The sequence below is a fragment of the Rhodnius prolixus genome, unplaced genomic scaffold (genome assembly GCF_049639745.1).
Source record: "Rhodnius prolixus isolate KJV_2025 unplaced genomic scaffold, Rpr scaffold_1, whole genome shotgun sequence".
In the NCBI taxonomy this organism is placed as follows: Eukaryota; Metazoa; Arthropoda; class Insecta; order Hemiptera; family Reduviidae; genus Rhodnius; species Rhodnius prolixus.
Window position 1 is genome coordinate 50,769,905 of NW_027411581.1, and position 16,026 is coordinate 50,785,930.

General features: G+C 33.5%; 1 protein-coding gene across 1 annotated transcript in view; it reads left to right on the forward strand.

Moving 5' to 3' along the window:
- Positions 1–16,026, forward strand: part of Lar (tyrosine-protein phosphatase Lar) — an 855,139-nt gene that overhangs the window by 111,972 nt on the left and 727,141 nt on the right. Inside the window, exon 3 of the mRNA XM_074118628.1 lies at positions 9,596–9,773. The gene's annotated coding sequence lies outside the window, so the exon portion shown is untranslated. The remainder of the gene's footprint in view (positions 1–9,595; positions 9,774–16,026) is intronic.

The following is a 16,026-nucleotide window of genomic DNA, read 5'->3' on the forward strand; positions in this document are numbered from 1 at the left end:
GATCCTATTTCAATGCATTTTTTGAGTGACGTTCTAATCAACAAGTATTATACTTCGGATTTCAAATTTTCTATATTTTTTACATAATGTTTACACTTTCTTTCATCTAATTGACAATTTTCATCTATCTCCAATACTGGTGCATTCACTAAGTGGATGTATATTTTCTGAACGAGTTTGAGGTTCATCAGTAATCAAACCTCTATTATCTGACCACAAAAGTGTGCAGGCAAATATTACTTAAACCACCGCCAAATTTTACATCTAAATTGCAGCATCATTTACATAAATCGAAAAGATTTTCGGTTAATTTGGGTAACCCACTTCTAACCCTCGTTAGTTTTAAACAAATTCTGATTATCAAGGAAATCGTCTAGATTTCTTATGGTAAATTCGGAAAATCTTTAAATTATGTCGTAGACCAATGAACAATCGTTTAAAAAAAACGTTTTAATACTTGTCTTGATATACAGTCAAAAGTAAAATTAAAATCTACAAAAATAAATGAACATTTTGTGTTTGCTTCTTCATTTAATTTCAACAAGGTTTAAGTAGGCTCAAAATATTAATTATATTACTAACCCGAAGAAATGCCTGAATTCGTTTAATAAACAGAAGGTTTAGCAGTCATTATTTTTATTTTTGCGCCTCAACATCTGATGAGGTCACTGGTGCCCGGAGCTTTATTCAGTGCAATGCCGCCCTCCAGGCAGTTATCTCTCATTACAGATCACACTGTCCACAATCGAACATTGAGCTACAAGAGGCTCCAAGGAACAAAAAATCTAAGGGCCTGTAGCTGGGATTCGAATCCGGGATGTCCGCATAGGAATCTAGAGTACGCTAATGGAAGAGCTAATCATTTCTTTAAAAAATTTGCCTTGATTTCTTCTTAATAAGTGCCAAAGCTACAAATCATTTAACGGAAACATAAAAGTTTTCATTTATAATCGTACCATTTTCTTTACTAAAGGAATTTATTGTCTGACACAGCAAGAACTAGTTATTTGTGATATCAAAACTTATACGGAAGTTTAGATATTGTTTCGCTTGCAAGATATCGGTATCAGAAATGTTTAATTAAGATTTTCTTAAACAAAACTAATATTAACAATAATATTGACTTAAAATGATGTGAAATAATATGTTTTGTGCACCAGCCTAAGAGTAAAGCTGAAGTTTTAATAGAACCAACTATAAGTTTGCTTGAGGTAATTAAAACTTACCTCAAGTTTTAGTTGCGTTCAGTTATCACTATTTTTTTAAAAATAGACACACAACATTTCCTCAAGCGGAGCAGGCGTAGAGTGACATCGGCCTGCTGACCACTTTGTAAAGGAGGAGTTTGTTGTTCCAGCCTCGTGAGAGTAAAGGAAATAGTCGTCATCAGATATAAAACAAAGTATTTTTATGTAGCTTTTTTTTTTGTTTAAGCATGCATTTATTCTCACGACTTCATCATACAATTATAAAAGTCTTCATGAGTTTGTACGTTGTTACGTACTTATTTTTGTTAATTATACTTCTACAAAACCAACATTATTCCTTCAAACTGAAGTGAGTAGTGCTATTGCCGAGTTAAAGTTCAGTGACGTTCAATGTGTAAATTACATCACAGCCTTTTAAAAATTTGTTTAGATTGGAACATTTTGATGTGAACTGTATATATGTGCATTTTACATATATGTTCAGGCAATAAATAAAATATAAAAAATAAATAAATTGTGCGCATCCTAATGCTTCTGCGCTTTTTCTGATTTCCTGGTCGCTTATTCCCGTTTCAGTCTTCTCTCCAGTCAATAAAACAGGTGAGGAACTTTAAATATCTTAGGGCACAGACGAGAGAAAATGGGATATAGATGGCGAGATAAGGGAGTGGACAAATGATTCAGTGAATGTGACTGAATATTATAATACGTACTAATCTATTTTAAAACTATTTTATGTCTTAAAATACATACAAATAATTTATTAATAATTTACTCGTTTTACTACTCGCTTCTAAGCCTCCATTTTCATAACTGAGTCAAACCACTACTAGTGCAATAGTGTGTAAACTTATAGGAAGAGTTATATTGCTAGTATAGTTAATGGTATAAAGCTGGAAGTGTTCAGTTTGTGTGTGAGAACTCTAGAACGGACGAGAACAACTTTGCAGACGGCAAGTAAAACGCTGTTACCAAGTTTTGTAGGAAATAAAGAACAAATGGCTTAACTCTTATATAAGTGTACAATCACTTATTTGAAGAAATGTTAGGATAAGTTAGAAATTGTTAATAAGAGAAATATTAATGTTTTTACTATCAAATTTATGTCCCCAAAAAAATACTTTTGTTTCCGAAACATTAATTAAGCAGAACATCTTTGCTAAATAGAGAATTAAATAGACGGAAAGAAAGAAGGGCAATAGATTAAACATTGAAGATAGCAAGCACTTTAGCAAAAGTAGTTTTGTTTTACAAGTGCATTTTTGACGAGCAATGAGTGCCAATCAAGATTTCAGATGATGTTTTTCGAGATTTGCAATTTTCACAACCAAATTTGTAGTTTCCAATGGTACCATTAATGTTATTTAATTTTTAAATGTAATTATTAAAATTAATTAAAGAGAACATTGAGATTATCTTATATCTCATGTAAAAAATACATAAATTCTTAATCTACTTCGCCATACATTATTATAACTTTGCCATTAAATTAATGAAGTAGAGAGAAGGATGTGTTTTTAAAAGGTCAGTTTCAAAAAATTTATAAAGGCGATGTGAGCTTGAAAAACAAGGTGCACAGATGCTTTATCCTTATTCAGCAATTATTGTATGGGATCCTTGCACTAGCCCCACAACATCTGAATTAGGTTTGTTCAACCTGCAACCGCAATCTGCGAGAGGTTTATTGGTGAAGCGAGGATGCCACAATTTGCTGAAGCTTTCATTCATCAAATTGCAGGCCGTTTTGAAGTCTTTAAATCTCTACTTCCAAGTAGAAAATCTACACAATGGCAATAATCTCACAGAAAATGGAAAAACAAAAACAAAAAAATAGATCAATAAAGTTCCATAACTGCGTGGAATTTATGTTAATTTCAGAAAAACTTGCTAGGTTTTAAAATGGAATAGAAATTAAATAAAAATAAAGAACAAAACAGAACAGAATGGCTAGAGGCGTTAGAGAAGTTTACTACAGTGGTATTTCAAGATGAGTGTGTTTCTACGGTGAGAAAGGCGAGCTCTGTTTTAGCAGGGAAGTTGTATTTACTCTCTAAGTGCTGAACTGCTGAACATGGAGAGCCAAGTGCGGTTTCAGCCAGTGTCTCATAGTTTGCCCTCAGTTCCAGCTGGCTTCAAGCAGAGAGCGTGTGCTGCTACAACCAACTTTAGTCCCTTCAGCACCCTTTAGCCATTGCTAACTCTTCTATTTAGCTTTCAACTTGCTTCTAAACCTAACGTTCCCAAACCCTCCTACATTCCTCTTCTTTCCAATAGGAGATAACTGTTTCTTTTCTTCCTCTTTTTTTTTAAAAAATTATCTCATTTTCTCTTAATACATATTTTGTTTAATCTCAAAATTACTAAAGTCAAGGTATTTTAATATTTAATTTAGACAATAATCGGATTAAGATATTTCAATTTTAGCCTATCAAATATTGGGTTAAATTATGCTTAACTGCATGGGTAGCTTTTCTGTAACAAAAACTATGAGGGAAATTTCTATGTCATAATTAGGGGAAGTAGTCAGCATTATTAGTAGTAATAGTCTTTATTGAATTATACTAATATGAATATTACAAATTTAACATATTTACAAATAAACTAGACTATAACCATGGTCATCAGTCAGCATTATTATTTTTAATTCTAATCCCTAAACTCTAGAGTTGATGTAGTTATACTTTTTGTACCTTCCGCCTACTTTTTATTATATAATATTATATAATACAAATGTATTATATGTTTTATATACTTTATGAAAGTAGTAAAATTTTCTCACCGCCCAGCGGTTCCTCAGTAACGGAATTTGTAAAGTAGACAAGTTACTTTACTTTATAAAATTTATAAAACAGAGTTACAGTATATAATTATTCCTTACTTTATGTCAACTTTTGCTAAGTTCGGCAGAATAAATCTTTATAAAACAACTTTCTGTAGTTAAATCTAATAATAATAATAATAATTACTTACCAAACACATTATGTCCACATCAAAATTATAATCACAATGCAAGTTTTGTACCCAAAAAGTAATTTTTATTTTTACATAATTCAAAATATTAAAATTTTTAATGCAAAAAATTATGATAAATGATCTTAGAACTATAGTTTTCTTCTCTCTGAATCAGATTCAAATTTTACACCAAACAATTGCTTGCGCTATACTCACATCCAACAGGGAGTCTTCGCAGCCCATCAAGTTGTTCTGCAAAACTATTCCCACATCATTCGAACAAGTCTATTGTGTATTGTTTCCACTTCTCCTTAAAAAAAAAAGAAAACTCAGCATGCAGATCTTTTGAAGTACAAATACGTGCATGTGTTTGAAAAGTTGCCTACCTACCCTTGTTGGACTAATTCCACACATAACTAACATGATCTTTTACGCCAGGATGTGAACTATGTTTTTCATAATATTCTCACAAATAATTGAGTGCACCGTACACTTTGGCTGCACTTGTATGGCATTTTGCAATTCCTGTTTGAGATACTACGAGAATTCCATGAAACCATTCTGCTACCTTATTACTCTTACGATTTTGGACATACAAAGGAAGAAGCTCTTGTTTTCGTTACGTATGCTTTGTAGATCTCTAAGAAGTCTCTTAATAGCCCTGAACTAACACCTCAAGGACTTAATAGCCTGTAGATTGTGGAGATGTCGAGAAGGTAGCCACTCTTGAATTAGTTTTTCTTCCGTATTGCAATCTCAAAGCATAAAGATATACAGCATCTATAAGACGAAAGCCAAGATAAAATAGGTGCTCTGTTACTCCCAGAAAAAATAACCAGTCTGAAACAGGATATAGATCGTTCGTCCTGGATGTCTTTTTACACACATGATTTTTTAAAAAAAAAACATTTAGAAAGAAATAGGTCCACTATGGATGTGGATGTGGATCGGAGATTAATTTTTGTTATGCACTTCTTCTACTATGGTAAATTATTTTTTGGTTGCGCCCGTCTTAGGTATTTTTGTAAACATTGGATGATTAAATATATTGGCTGAGCGTTGACTAAATTAGGAAGAAATATTTCAGGAAAATTTTCAAACATATTAGTTTTGAAAAGTGCTATTGCTAGCACGCAAATGAATACTTAATTCATTAGTATGAAAAAAAAAGAAAGAAATGGCTATTGGATTATATTATATAAACTTCTCTCTAGATCAGGTATCCAACTATTTAAATTGAGGTATTTTTTTTGTTTTGCGAAAAACTAATGTAGTTAAGATGATCAAGTTTTATTGACGAATAAAATGGTAATGTCTGAGAGTTCTTTTAGTGGGCAGAACTATGAATGGTTACAAGAAAACTAAAGGGAAAAAGGTTCTTGGAGTTTTCTTTTTTGGTAGGATGCTCTCTCTTAGATAAAAGAAATTCTTCCTAACTATCTCTTGAGGTGTGGGTGCATGGAGAAAGAGAAAGAGAGAGAGAAGAATTTACATAGAACATTGTCGGAGAGGATGATGTAAGAAGAAAGAGCAGGAGAGCCGAAGAAGACAGAAAATAAGAAAAGAGTCTTATCTGGAGCGGACAGGCTTGCTACCTGGCGAGCTCTCTGCTACTATTGCAAGCTACTAGCTAGCTGCTACTGTTCTGTATCCACCTTAACTCCTCTACAGTCTTCTTTTGCCTTTATTTATGTAACCCTACTTCAGCGTGCTTCTTTCCCTCACACGCCGCTCTACACCATTCACCGGGATAAAAATGTTACAACAGGACCTACCTAGAAAGTTATGAATATTATCTGGCATATTTAGGTTAGGTCTCATCTCCGTATTCTTCTCCTCTTCACCATTTTATAATAGGCTGTACTTTTATATATTTACTGGTAACAATAACTTCCATGTAGTTACGTTCTTTGAAGTTTTACATAGGACATGTCCCTTAGGATGTCAATCATTCTCCTTGAATGCATATAATTCTCAATTGGATGATACGTAATTATTACAGTTTCCTTCACATTAACTGCTTAAAGTAGGCAGAATCTATATCCTGGAAAAAAAAAATCCATTTTACTGCACTACTTACTATGCTTTTAAGACTTTTATTCTTAAGATGCATTTAATATGTTTGCACGACCAGAAAATGATTGTATGGGTAAAACCTTAGCAATATGATTGGAAGTCAGAATCGTACATTAGTTGTGAAACATTTTGGTTGTTTATGAAGTAAAAAATATTTATAAACAAATAAATTCCACAATAACTTTGATTACGGTTGCTCAAGAAAAATTAATAACTAAATAAAGTAGCCTAATAACAAGGCATTATATGCTGGAGTTACATCTTTTTTGACCATTTTTGAAGGTAATAACTCGAAATATCCATAAGGGAATTGATCATGAGTAGTTATGTCTGACATTCCACTTCCTGGAGGTTCTATCACTTATATCTCACGCCAAAAACTCAATAGCTCGCGTAAGAAAATTACTCCTGGTCTATGTGACTTATTGTCCTGAAGGACAAGCTGCCATTTCAATATCCTTACTTTCCAGCCATGAGAATCGCTTATTTTTTAACTCAGAAGTTGCCTGAACTCTTTTTTTTTTTTTTTTTTTTTTTTTTAGATAGTTTAGCTGTTCTAAGTCTCAACCTACTTCGAGCTCACCTCTCTACCTGACTGGCCAGCAGTTGACGGGTTATATTCTATTTCTTACTCGATTACCTTTACTTTTTTGAGAGGAGTGAGTTGTGATACAGATTGATACATTGTTTCTAGTCTCTAAGGCCAACTCTTGTTTTTTTGAGGAATTTCCTCTTGACGGCCAAAAAATTGTTTTCCATGAAACATTTTCTTTTCGCTCCGCGTTAACATTGACCCTCACAACTAAGTATAAAACGTGCCCAACACCGTTCTTTTTCATATTAAATGAATATTTTCTGACTTCATTTACTAAACATGTTCCTCTTGAGCAACTCCTTTGGAATTTCCAGGTACTTCTCTTTGCCACAAAAAGAGGGATTCATCCTCAAAAGTACTATAACTATAGAAAAGCTATTTGGAGAAGCTCGTGCGTCCTTTTACAGACCTGTCAAATATCAAAAAAAATTAAAAATTTGAAATATAAAATAAAAAATAAACAATAGCAATTAAAAAAAAAGTAAAAAGTAAAGTAATGCCTATTTTTTCAGGCGAGCTTTACGTCCAACTACCAATTTGGAAACGTTGTCGGAGGAGACTAGCAAACATACTTTACTGTAAAGTTCTCATATTAACCATTTAATAAAATCCAAGTCCTAGACCGTGAATCGAAGCCAGTAATTAGTCGCTCCTAATATTGCAAATATGATGCTGGATTCATCTAGCTGTTCAAAAGTCACACTACACAAATGTTTTACTTGTTCTTGGCTTTAAAATCAGAAATCAAAATTTTAATTGCAAAATTCGAAGAGGGCACAAATTTAAAATTAGCACGCATGCCTGGCACTCGTTGCAACGCCCATAAACCTGATTTAGCCACTTTGTTGAACGGCAAATATTACCGTACCATCCCCATTGTTTAGTTCAAGTTGTAGCCACCTTTTTATTACTAAATTTCATTTCGGGTAGTTGGAAGTGAAAATAAATACATAAATCATTCAGTTAACTACATCTCCCAAAATGCAATTACAGGTTAAATATTCTACAGTATCCAATTAAAATACGGTACAACATATTGCCACAAATCCTCCCTACGATCACCACTTTTTTATAGGAGAACCCAAATAAGATTTTCGGGCTGGCCTTTAAACAATCAACAATTTATGATGAAACGGAATTAATTAATTATTGGAAACAAACCTTGCCAAAAATGACCGAAGAAAGAAACAATCTGGCAACGAATTTAATACAAATCTCTTTCTTTTTAATAAATAAAGTAAAAAATATTTCTTCTATAATAAGCAAATGAACAACCTACAGTATTTGAGAAACCCTCAACTCTTCAGTAACTTTTACCAGCAATGAGATACCAATTTATTGAAGTGCAGAAAAAAAAAGGAAAAGCACGATTCTACTAAATTAAACTTCATACTATTTATAAGTATAAAATTTATAAACATTTCTGGTACAATGTCAGAAACAAAGTGAAAAGATACACATCCCACATACTTTTTAAACGCACACCAATTGTTAATATAAAGCAGAAATAAAAGAAAAGTTTTAATTAAAAGCTTAACGATTCTCAATAAAGCCGTTCAGATGTAACATTGGACATAACTGGCTGTTAACTTTGCTCTATCTGTGAATTACCAGACTAAAGCTGGCCATGTTCACATGATTTATAAATTCAAGTATATATTTGAATTCTTCAACTATATGTATGATCGCATCTGTTTACAGAAACAGATGATATTAAATCACGAAGAGATTAGATAAGTGGTACTGTGGTACTTACTGTGGTACTTACTGTGGTACTGTGGTAAGTGGTACTTACTAGCGGAAGTCCATGGTTCCAATTCAGCTGGCTGCTCTTAGGTTTTCTTTGCCTGAAAACTCCATCAAGTCACTCTCAGAACTCTCTACCCCGATGACGGCAATGCTCTCCAGGTGTCCATGTCCTAGTAGTTGAAGGGCCTCAAATTTTAATACAAAATAAGCATAATTAAAACAGAAACCTGTCTCTCACACAACTTGCTCTTACCGCAATTCACGTCATGAAATTTTCTAGGAATGTAATGCGCATTGTGCTTAGTTAATCCTTCTGGGGAAGCCTGCCCTGTCTCTGTCGTAAAAGTGCCCTGATATGAATGTTTCATGGAAAAATCTAGCCAATAAAATTTAGGTATACTTAAAATCCTTAGCAAACAAGAACAAAAGAAGTCTCCATGCTTTAGAAGTTGCATATTTATTTGGACACATTCGGATACGACGAAAACTTACGAACTGTTAGATACTCGTAAATCATTTTTCAAAAATTCCAACAAAATGACAGGATATTGTTTGTCTCGTCACCTTGTGTAACTAATTACCTTAGAAGACACTGAATAACAATTACTCATGAACAAATAGGCTACTGTTTACTATTTCTCAGCGTGTCGACTGGTACTGCAGTGGAATATATTCATTTATTAAATAAAAGTGTTCAGTATGACTCTTTCAATATGATGATATAGGTGACAAGATGACAAGTGAAGACCACGTCAATTTTACCTACAATTTCATAATACTTTCTAGATATGGAAGGCACAGCGAGTTTTAGAAGTTAGTTGCTTAACCGACTGAAGCTATTGATCAATATCAATATAAATTATTTGTTTTAAAGACTTTGCACATTTGACTTAAATATAGCATAGAAAAAAAAGGTAATGCAAACCGAGGATATATTCTTAATTCTAATTTACACCATTTAAAGATACAAGTGATTTGCATAATTGTACTAATAAACCACTTGGGAATATGACAGGTAGGTGGGGGTGTGCAGCTCTCGTGAGACACTGGGACACGCCGACTGACTGCAATCCTCTACATCAGGATTACAATTTCAACCTAAACCTCTCCATTTCCAGACCTCCTGCCATCCGCGGAGACTGCCTGAACAAACACTTCTGCACAGACTTTGACACACACCATCACACCAACGGGTAAGTCTAGACTTGTTTTGCATATTTAACGAACGACTGGGCAGGGACGGCCGGGAGACGGGCTGTGACAGAGAAAGAGCCGGTGGGGCTGCACACCTGCTCGAGAATGACTGGAGACGACAGCTGGAGTCTTGTTTTTAACAATCTCGTTACTAACTTCAGCCTCTAAGCTTCACTTTTATGACTGCCAGCTATACACAACCAACTACAACTTGATACTCCATTTTATACAGAAATCTCTCTCTACCACATTTCTTCTCTAATTTTTTTCAACATAAACAAAAAATAAAATTTGATTAAATTAATCAAATATGTTATAAGAGACAGAAGTAAATCAATAGTCAGTTAGGGCAACAATGAGGGAAATCAGTCAGCTCTTTTACAAAGTCCAGTACAGCTTTATTTTTGCCTTTTCCCAACTACACGAGCTTTCAAGGCGCCATCTTCTTACGCCAACCCGAAGAAGGTCTTCTTCCACATCATCCAACCATCTAAGTCGAGGGCGCCCGCGAATTCTTCTGCATCCTGGGCTTTCTTTTAACATTTTCGGGGCACCTTTCCCACAGGCATCCTCTCCACGTGCCCCAACCATCTCAATCTTCCCTTCTTTATTTGAGCGATTGTGTCTGGTTCTCCAAACAATTCCCTGTTATGTTATGTTATGTTTACTTTAGCCCTGGCCATAAAAGCAGGCGACAGAGACAGAAAAAGTAGAAATCTAGACGAACTAGAAGTTAATTCGGTGATTTTCCCTTGTATTTTACCATTTATTTTCCATATAAAGGCTACCCTTTCATTTTACTTCAGAACATAGTGAGGCTGCATGCGGCCCTTGGGCACCCCTGCCTTATTAGTTGATATTTGTCCTAACTCTCATTGGTAAAGTTTATAATTAAGCGTGAACAACTTTTTCATTTGTAACTCATTATTTATGTAAAAAATATTGAATAAAAAAAAAGGTTTAATAAAATTTATTGAAAAAAAAAAATGTTGATGGATATAAGACATGAATAAATGAAGTTTAGCAAAGAAAACGAACAGCGAAGGATAGGAAAGAAGTTGTAAATCTTGACAAAAGAAGGGGACGGCCTGATAAAAGTTTAATAACTTGTTTGAGAAGTTAGCTGAGTGGGACGGGGCCGAATGAACACCAGGTACAGGCAGTCAATCATAAGAGATCAATAATCTCTGATGGTCCTAACTTTAACTTCGTCTTCTGCCATGAAATTAATAGCTTTAGAAAATGTTATATATAAATAGATAATGAGAACGAGAGAGAAAACAGTATCCTAATTATTTACAAAGTCTTGAGAAGATTGGTTTTGTTGTAATTGCGAGGTTGCATAAGATATTGACTATAGTTTATTTTAGTCTGTGTGAATTTAGTGAAGTCTTAAGACTAACTTTAGTTAACTAGATAAAGTAACTAGCCGCCTTAAATTTGTGTTAAAGTCTTATCTGCACCAATTTGAGACCAAAACATTTTTGGTCTGTAAGTACCAAAGCGCAATTATCGCTAAAATAAAGAGAGCAAAAAACCAAGATTTTAAGTATCGAAAAGTATTATTTCTTAAATCAGGGAAGGGATTAGCTGAGTGGTTAGCGAGCTGGACTCCCACGCGGAGGTCCCGGGTTCGAATCCAGCTGCTGCCCCTTAGATTTTCTCTTCCTAGGAGCTTCTCACAGCTCACTGTCCAGCTGTCTGTAACGAGAGAACACTGTCTGGAGGCCGGCAGTGCACTGAAAAAAAGCTCCGGGCGCCAATAACCATAGATGTTGACACGCCTTAAATCATAAAAAAAAAAAAAATTCTTAAATTAATTTTTAATGTTTCACCTTTTCTTTCGAACTAGGACAAAAATATAACATGTCAAGGATTTTAACATAGCTAGTCTGCTGCTAACTTGCGAGAATGAATACAATTTCTATCAATAAAATAGGATTTCTGGCAAGGCTAGCTACACTGTCATGATTCGGAAAGAGCAACCAACTCGAAAAAAAAAAATCACAATGTAACGTCCAATGAAATGTGATCTAAGTAATTGAAAATGAAAAAAAAAACTAGGAGGTTTAGGTGATGAACGTCTCCATATCACCAAGGAATGCATTGATTGAGTAAATGAAACCCTAGCTTGATGGCACAGAAGTTGTTTTAGGGTACTTTGAGGGAATGATTCTGAAGAGATTGATTGAAATGGAATAGAGGGGAAGGAAGTTGCCTTGGTAGAAAAACTAGTTTTCCTGATTAAGGAAAAACCCACTGTAACAAGGAAATCCTGCCAAAAAAATATACTTAGTATTTTCTCATATCGATTCAGAGAGAGAATGAAATTTTGGTAAAAGTCTATTAGATGTTGCAAATTATTAAATATATTTTATTCTATTTTTTGATCTCTTTCTCTGTCTTGATTATATTTTCTTCTTTCCTTACAAAAAAAAAAAAAAAAAAATCCATTAATTAAGTAATAAAATTAAAAGACAGTCAAGACTGGAGGAACATAGTCAAACAGTAGTTAAGCTGCATGAAAGCTGTTTATGATTGCTATCAGTAATTCTCAAAATGAAATTTTCAGTCAGGAAATAACGAGGACTTTCCTTGTTAGAAGTTGTGATATTTGAACTTACACATTCTAAAGAAGTCAATTTTAACTGCGTTCGATCATTCTGAGATGTTTTTAGTATTGGGAATTTTTCGTTTTATAGAGAGAAGAACATTGAAAAATAATGAGGTTTACTCTAGCCGATTTAATAGAATTTTGAAGCTTTAAGCATCTACCGGAGCTTTTCAGAAGATATGAACGAGATTAGATTCTGTATATTTACTTTAACTACTTAAAGCAAGAAGGAACACAGTAATTTTCATTAAAAAAATGACTAAAGGTTGGTAATTTGCAATGAAACATCTGATAAATAAGAATACAAGACAGAAACAGTTGAAAATCCTATTTTAATAGTGAAAATTGTTATCTAAAACTGGAAAAAGTGGTTGTTTTCAACTTAAAACTTAGGAATGCTTATATCACTTAAACATCACGAATCAACTTTTGATATTTAAATAAAAAAAGGTTATAAATATGAATAGCATAAGAGGAATGAATACATATTTATTGTTCTATGTAAGATATTGTGTTTTTCAAATAAAGTCAGCGTAGAAATAGAAAAATAAGACAAAAGAATTGAAGAAGAGTTTGAAGAAGGGTTAACGTTAGAAAAAAAAGGCCTGTTAGCGGGTGAGAAGGTAACAGCAAAATATAGAGAAAGATCGGAGGGATAGAGTCGGACATTGATGGATCTACTGTCTCCGGTTAATGGTCTTTTCTTCCTATCTTCGCTTGCTAAACTCCTTCTACCAGCTCCAAGACCATCCGCCGCACTCTCTTAGCAGTCAGCCTGCGTGCTATTTCCTTTCAGAAAGGATTTATACCAACATCATACCATTACACTCGCCCAAGAACTGATGAAGTTTGTGAATGCTGAAAGATCTTTTACAAGGTGGAAAAATTTTCATCTCTTTTCACTTTGTAAGTCTTTTACGTTATTTTAACTAGGTCACTTTATGGCCACCGAATTCGGATGAGCCTAGGAGATTATGAAATACCTACATCATGGCCTCTCCCATCTAGATAATGTTCAGAAATAAAAAAAAATTATGTCAAAAAATGAAAAGAAAATTCGTCCAGATGAGAGTAGAACTTGTATCTTGAGTGCAAACGCTTGAATTACCTTTATGTAATGTATAAATTTATTTATGTACAAAGGAAATAAGTTGAAAATTTATTCAGTAGCTGTTTTATGACTGTGAGTGGATTCGCTAACAGACACCCTTGTGAATATTATCATAAGAGACATTTTCGTTCCACAGAAGATTGGATCTTTTTTATAAAACTAATACTTGACTGCTTCTCGAATCATAAGGTTAAATTTTTTCAATTAATTCTAATTACTTTCAGAAAGAACTTATATTTTCTTGGATAGACTGGCTCAGACTGAACAAAAACAAACAAGTTTTGCAAAGAAAAAAATTTATTTATCGATCCGAATTTTCTTAAACTGCTTCAGTTCCTGGAAACCAACATGAAACTGGCTTAAGAAACGTTCTCATCAACAACCGAAATGGTATGTTTGAAACTGCCGTTCAATAATGCCAGCCTCTTGGGCTTTGTTCACTTCATTCTCCACATCTCTAGCTAATATACTACTGGACGACTGTATGCTTATAACTTGAGCAAGAAAAGTAAGTCTACTGCTTATTTGAAGATATACATAGCGAATAGTGTAAATACATTTGCATTACTGTTGATTAGATTTCAAGACAATAAATCTGAACCCAGCTGCCTAATACAAAAAAAAAAATACCCAAAACACAAAAGATGATTATCATCCAGTCTAATACAGAGCTGAAATTGAAAATAAATTTAGACAGAGTACTACTAATTAAATGCAAAATGTAAACAATTAAAAATCAAAGCAGTTCAACTAACTTTCTTTTATTTGGTTATTTCGTCATTAATTCTATCTGAAAAGTATTTGAAAAATGAAGTGGATTCAACAAAACTATCAGTTACAAACTTTACATAATATTTTGGGCAGTTGTGCCAAGAATTTAGGGTAGCGGCAGCTGTGAAGATGTTAAAGAGGGGTTATTCTATGTCTTACTGCGCAGAATAATCTAGAAGTTCAATTGCATCACACTGTCTTGCCCCAGTAAAAAGGAGCCTCTCCTAATCAATTACCCAGTAGTGAGCTGCTTCAAGAACCAAAAACTCGATATAAAGATCTCCAATTAAAACCTAGTCAAGCGCATTCGAACTTCTGAAGAGAAATGTTAAATAAATGCCTAAAGTTTACTAGTCAAGACTGCCTAAATCGAGGAGAAGCCACTAATGGTAATTCTTAATTCATTTCACCACTAATATTTAAGAGGCGCTCACGAACTTCTAAGAGTATAAACATCTAACCTTGTTGTACTAGCCATGAGGCCACCGCTGGATCTTACCAAACACCATTCCTGTCGGATCCTATCTGAAGTAAACTAAAATATTTGAAGGCAATTCTTGACTCCAACAATCAACATACTGGCCAGCAATTATTCAACATTGCTTATCTTATAATACTATTGAATCTTAAGTCTTGGCCCACTTATTGTGATTGCATTTTTTATACAAACTATTATTTGATATAAATTGAACATTCTTTAATGTTTGCGTGTTTCTGAATGTTTTTTCTTCGGCATTTTTTGCGATCAGTTATTAATTAGATCATGGTAATAATATATATTTTTCAACTTCCGTTTTAATTCTTAACGCAATAAAGCTAAAGAGAGTGATAGATGTTCGCCTTAGGCTGCCTTCTATATTATTTTATTGCCCGTTTCCTTTAATGATAAGATACATTCCATGATAGGGCCCTTATTTCTTGAACAAAATCGATTAAATTCTCACGTGATGTTAGCAATTTCAACTGCAATGATATAAACTATCTGTTTGTAGTTGGAATCTAAACTGCATGGAAACTTCTATTTTTAAAATTACTTTGTTCTTTTAACTGTGAAATCTTGGTTGAAAAGTTCTTTATTTAAGCTTGAACGTGTTTTAATTTTAGAATTATAAACATCATACTCTTTGTTTCTCATGGTTTTAATTATTAAGTTAAGAAATAGAATGTAAAAGAAGAATTAGTGAAATAGAATGATAAAAAGTATATATTCTTTTAAGATTTTCAATTTAATTAAAATAATGAAAATGTGAACGTAATGAGCGTGTTTCTGACTGCCCTTCTGGGCATTTTCTAAGCTCAGTTATTAGGTAAAAGTGAGAATTCAGCTGCGGAGAGCCAAAATGTATAAACCTTAAAGGCATAGAATCACATTTTATGCAAACATCACGATCAAACATTCTAATCACCTCAATGAAATTTGTACATTAAGTACCTACACTTAGTATTTTTCTTACACTCTTCTGACGAAACATACCAAACCAGTTTAAGCTGATTGCCATGATATCGCGGAACTTGCATGGAAGTTCTTTGTTACAATTTAATCTTAAAATCTTCAGAAAGACCCCTTTAAAACCAAATTAATCTTAAACCGAATTTCAGACTTTTAGAAAAGGAGGCAAATTATTGCCGGGGGTTAACTTTTAGAGAGTTAGAATCAAACTAAGGTGTAAGCGAAAGGATAAGAAACAGATTGGCGATAGTATAGGGAAGCCATCCGGCAACTGTTAGAGCACCTAATATTATTTTGATACGATTA